This window comes from Eubalaena glacialis, chromosome X (genome assembly GCF_028564815.1).
Source record: "Eubalaena glacialis isolate mEubGla1 chromosome X, mEubGla1.1.hap2.+ XY, whole genome shotgun sequence".
Lineage (NCBI taxonomy): Eukaryota > Metazoa > Chordata > Mammalia > Artiodactyla > Balaenidae > Eubalaena > Eubalaena glacialis.
Genome location: NC_083736.1, coordinates 90,720,485 through 90,726,588, shown reverse-complemented (window position 1 = coordinate 90,726,588; position 6,104 = coordinate 90,720,485).

Sequence of the window (6,104 nt, the reverse complement as noted above, 5' to 3'; positions counted from 1 at the left end):
TTATAGCTGTTAGCAGTTGCCTTACATATTGAGGTGCTCCTATGTTGGTTGCATATATATTTATAATTGTTATATCTTCTTCTTGGATTGATCCCTTGATCATTATGTAGTGTGCTTCCTAGTCTCCTGTAACATTCTTTATTTTAAAGTCTATTATGTCTGATATGAGTATTGCTACTCCAGCTTTCTTTTGATTTCCATTTGCATGGAATATCTTTTTCCATCCCCTCACTTTCAGTCTGTATGTGTCCCTAGGTCTGAAGTGGGTCTCTTGTAGACAGCATATGTATGGGTCTTGTTTTTGTATCCATTCAGCAAGCTTGTGTCTTTTGGTTGTAGCATTTAATCCATTCACGTTTAAGGTAATTATTGATATGTATGTTCCTATGACCATTTTCTTAATTGTTTTGGGTGTCTTTTTGTAGGTCCTTTTCTTCTCTTGTGTTTCTCAATTAGAAAAGTTCCTTTAGCATTTGTTGTAGATCTGGTTTGGTGGTGCTGAATTCTCTTAGCTTTTGCTTGTCTCTGAAGCTTTTGATTTCTCCTTCGAATCTGCATGAGATCCTTGCCGGGTAGAGTAATCTTGGTTGTAGGTTCTTCCCTTTCATCTCTTTAAGTATATCATGCCCCTCCCTTCTGGCTTGTAGAGTTCCTGCTGAGAAATCAGCTGTTAACCTTATGGGAGTTGCCTTGTATGTTATTTGTCGTTTTTCCCTTTCTGCTTTCAATAATTTTTCTTGGTCTTTAATTTTTGCCAATTTGATAACTATTTGTCTCAGAGTGTTTCTCCTTGGGTTTATCCTGTATGGGTCTCGCTGCGGTTCCTGGCCTTGGGTGACTATTTCCTTTCCCATGTTAAGGAAGTTTTCGACTATAATCTCCTCAAATATTTTCTATGGTCCTTTCTCTCTCTCTTCTCCTTCTGGGACCCCTATAATGCAAATGTTGTTATGTTTAATGTTGTCCCACATGTCTCTTAGGCTGTCTTCATTTCTTTTCATTCTTTTTTCTTTATTCTGTTCCGCAACCGTGAATTCCACCATTCTGTCTTCCAGGTCACTGATCAGCTCTTCTGCCTCAGTTATTCTGCTATTGATTCCTTCTAGTGTAGTTTTCATTTCAGTTATTACGTTGTTCATTGTTCATCATTGTTCAACTTTAATTCTTCTAAGTCTTTGTTAAACATTTCTTGCATCTTCTCGGTCTTTGCCTCCATTCTTTTTCCGAGGTCCTGGATCATCTTCACTATTATTATTCTGAATTGTTTTTCTGGAAGGTTGCCTATCTCCACTTCATTTAGTTGTTTTTCTGGGGTTTTATCTTGTTCCTTCACCTGGTATATAGCCCCTGTCTTTTCATGTTATCTATCTTTCTTTGAATGTGTTTTTTGTTCCACAGGCTGCAGGATTGTAGTTTTTCTTGCTTCTGCTGTCTGCCCTCTGGTGGATGAGGCTACCTAAGAGGCTTGTGTAAGTTTCCTAATGGGAGGGACTGGTGGTGAGTAGAGCTGACTGTTGCTCTGGTGGGCAGAGCTCAGTAAAACTTTAATCCACTTGACTGCTGTTGGGTTGGGCTGGGTTCCCTCCCTGTGGGTTGTTTGGCCTGAGGTAACCCAACACTGGAGCCTACCTGGACTCTTTGGTGGGGCTAATGGTGGACTCTGGGAGGGCTCACGCCAAGGGGCACCCCCCAAAACCTCTGCCGCCAGTGTCCTCATCCCCACAGTGAGCCACAGCCACCCCCTGCCTCCGCTGGTGACCCTTCAACACTAGCAGTTAGGTCTGGCTCAGTCTCCCCTGGGGTCACTGCTCCTTCCCCTGGGTCCCCATGCGCACACTACTTTGTGTGTGTCCTCCAAGGGTGTGGTCTCTGTTTACCCCAGTCCTGTCAAAGTCCTGCAATCAAATCCCACTAGACTTCAAAGTCTGATTCTCTAGGAATTCCTCCTCCCATTGCTGGACCCCCAGGTTGGGAAGCCTGATGTGGGGCTCAAACCTTCACTCCAGTGGGTGGACTTCTGTGGTACAAGTGTTCTCCAGTCTGTGAGTCACCCACCCAGCAGTTATGGGATTTGATTTTACTGTGATTGCACCCCTCCTACCATCTCATTGTGACTTCTCCTTTGTCTTTCGATGTGGGGTACCCTTTCTGGTGAGCTCCAGTGTCCTCCTGTCGATGATTGTCCAGCAGCTAGCCATGACTCTGGTATTCTCACAAGAGGGTGTGAGAGCACGTCCTTCTACTCTGCCATCTTGGTTCCTTTGCACTCTCACTGAGATTCTTTTAAGGTGCTCAGTATGCATTTTTAATTCCCCTTTTAATTATGCCAATTAAAACTGTGTTCATCCTGGGGTCTACCAGAAGGCAATTACACCTCTATCCTTTAGACATCCGGAAGCCTGAGGATTCGCCATCATTGCGGTAATCTCTTGCTTTATTCCAGATTCTCCACCTCTAATTTAGATAAATATTAAACTCGTCCTGCAAAAGCTATAAATCTTCTGGTAACTCTTATGACAACATTATATAGAAGGATTCTTTCCTCCTGGGGGTTTAACTAGCAGATCATAATATATCTAGTACTATTATCGTCTTAAACATTTTTGTCATGCAGAGTCCCATTAGGTTAAAAAAATGTCACATCATTATATTATACAGAAGTCCTGACTTCTTGCTGAGCTAGCTTTTCATCCAGTTATAAACCATATCTAGGGAGTGACATTTCAGGATCAACATTGTGTGCATAGAATGAACCTGCTTCTCTAGTCAAAACCCATTATTTCCTTGAGAAACCCTGATATGTAAATTATTTTTTACTGATCACTTAGATCAGGGCTATATATACCACAGTAACTAGACCACCTCTATGGTCAAATAATATAAAGGATACCTTCCAACCCAGTTTGTAATATGGCATTTCTAACCCTCTCATAATCTCCATTTTGTTTCTATCACTAACACTTGTAGTTACAAATAATATCAAAGTTGGTGCACAGTGTGAGTGGCTAACTAACACTTTGGAAGTGAGATTGTGATCAGCTAACTACTTTTCTTCACCTGAACATGTTTCTTCTTCCCTCTTTGTAAAACCACTACAAAAGAAACTTTTGAATCTGCTCTGAACATCCCACAATAGGGCTAAATGTTTAGGTACAAAAATCATTCAAATATTATAGTGTGGAAAGTAAATTTTATATCTACAGTAAACATTATAGCTACTAGAAAGGAAGTGCTGTGCTTACTCATGGCCCCCAAGAGAATGCTTTCTTCAGAAATGAATGACTTTTTATTTTTAAGGAATGGGAATCCTACAAATAGCAAAGGAGACTGAGATCTGGGACTGAGCTCAGGGGAAGATAAGCTATATGTAAGAAGGATTTTGCCAATCAGAGAAATGTTGGTAGTCACTGAAGAGAGTCATGTTTCTTTAGTCACCTTGAGTTTTATGACATCCTGTATAAATTGGAAAAAGACCTTACTTACATGTGCTTGCATGAGCACAATGAAAGGTGGTGAAGAAAACATCCCAGAGTGGTTAACATTGGTTACCTTGGTGAAGAGAAACAGGTAGTGGGAGTGGAGAGAGATGTTTAAATTTTTTTAAGCCTTTATCATTTTAGAGCAGTTTCAGGTTTACAATAAAATGGAGAGGAAAGTACAGAGATTTCCCATAAACCCTCTGCCCCGTCACATACATAGCCTCCCCCATTATCAACATCACTCACCAGAATGGTACATTTTTTGCTAAGGATGAACCTATGTTGACATATCATCACCCAAAGTCTACAGTTTACCTTAGGGTTCACTCTTGGTGTACTCCATTCTATAGATTTGGACAAATGTATAATGACATGTATAGACCATTATAGTATCATACAGAGTATTTTCACTGCCCTAAAAATCCTCTGTGTTCTACCTATTCATCTCCTCCCCCTCGCCCCCAACAACTATTGATATTTTTATTGTTTCTATAGTTTTACCTTTTCCAGAATATCATATAATTGGAATCACGCAGTTGTAGCCTTCTCAGCTCAACTTCTTTTACTTAGTAATATACATTTAAGTTTCTTCCATGTCTTCTCATGGATTGATAGTTCATTTCTTTTTTTCCCCAGTTTTATTGAGATATAATTGACATATAATATTGTATTAGTTGAAGGTGTACAACATAATGATTAGATATATGTATACATTGCAAAATGATTACCACATTAAGTGTATTTAACATCCGTCACCTCACATAGTTGCAAATATTTTTTTCTTGTGAAAAGTTTTAAGACCTACTGTCTTAGCAACTTTCAAATATACAATACAATATTGTTATTTCTTCACTTTCTTTTAGCACTGAATAATATTGCACTTTCTGGATGTACCACAGCTTATTTATCCATTCACGTACTAAAGAACACTTTGGTTGCTTCCAAGTTTTGACAATTCTGAATAAAGCTACTATAAACATCCATGTGCAGGGTTTTGTGTGAACATAAGTTTTCAACTCCTTTAGGTAAATACCAAGTTATGCAATTGCTGGATCACATGGTAAGAGTATGTTTACTTTTGTAAGAAACTGCCAAACTGTCTTCCAAAGTGGCTGTACTATTTTACATTCCCACCAGCAATGAATGAGAGTTCCTGTTGCTCAACATCCTCACTAGCATTTGGTGTTGTCAGTGTTTCAGATTTTGGCCATTCTAATAGGCATGTAGTAGTGTCTTATTGTTGTTTTATTTGCCATCTGTATATCTTCTTTGGTGAGATGTATGTTAAGGATATCCATGTTTAAGGTCCCTTTTTATAATTAAGTTGATTGTTTTCTTATTGAGTTTTAAGAGTTCTTGGCATATTTTGCATAACAGTCCTTCATCTGATGTGTCTTTTGGAAATATTTTCTCCTGGTCAGTGGTTTGTCTTCTAATTCTCAATATTGTCTTTCACAGAGCAGAAATTTTTAATTTTAATGAAGTCCACCTTATCAATTATTTGTTTCATAGATCATATCTTTTTTTTTTTTTTTTTTTTGGCTGTGTTGGGTCTTCGTTTCTGTGCGAGGGCTTTCTCTAGTTGTGGCAAGCAGGGGCCACTCTTCATCGCGGTGCGTGGGCCTCTCACTATCGCGGCCTCTCATTGCGGAGCACAGGCTCCAGACGCACAGGCTTAGTAGTTGTGGCTCATGGGCCTAGTTGCTCCGTGGCATGTGGGATCTTCCCAGATCAGGGCTCGAACCCGTGTCCCCTGCATTGGCAGGCAGATTCTCAACCACTGTGCCACCAGGGAAGCCCATAAATCATGTCTTTGGTGTTGTACCTAAAAAGGCATCACCATATCAAATGTCATCTAGGTTTTCTGCTGTGTTATCATCTCAGAGTCTTACAGTTTAGCACTTTGTATTTAGGTCTCTGATCCATTTTGAGTTAATTTTTGTGAAGGGTGTAAGGTATGGACCTAGGTTCATTTTTTTGTATGTGGATGTCAATGTTTAAGGTTTTTTTTTTTTTTAAATGCATCTCGGTGTTGCTTTTCTTGTTATAACACACATTTATTACCATTATAATTTTAAAATCAAAATGTATTTTTAGTGAACTTACTTTTACTGAGAAAAATTGGTTAAATCTTTGCTCCCTAAGGCTACTGTAGGTGACAGACTTTTCATTAAACTGTATTTGGATTAACAAGCGTGGAATGTTCTAGATTAGAGTGTCACAACCACAGAACTGCAGATGGGGTTTGAAGATTGTTTCTATACTTCATACCTCAGTATCACTGAGAAACCCCAAACCACAAAAGTGATTGCCCACACCTCTGGAACAGGTGAAAATATGCTTTGGATATTGCAATATCACATGAGTACACCACTAATATTAAATAGAGCCTTTTCCCCCTGGATTGTCTTCTTTCACCAAAGAAAGAGAAATTTTCACATAAGAAAATTGGGTTAGAAAAGAAGCATCTTGTGCAGACCTGCAGATTCTCTCTTTCAGACTAAATCATGAAGAGAATTCCCTCCTCTGAGAAATTCAACTCCCTTATCCCAACATACAAAATTTGAAGTTAGAAGAGGCTTTAAGGATCAATCACCCCAATACAAGTCCCTCCTTTTACAGAAA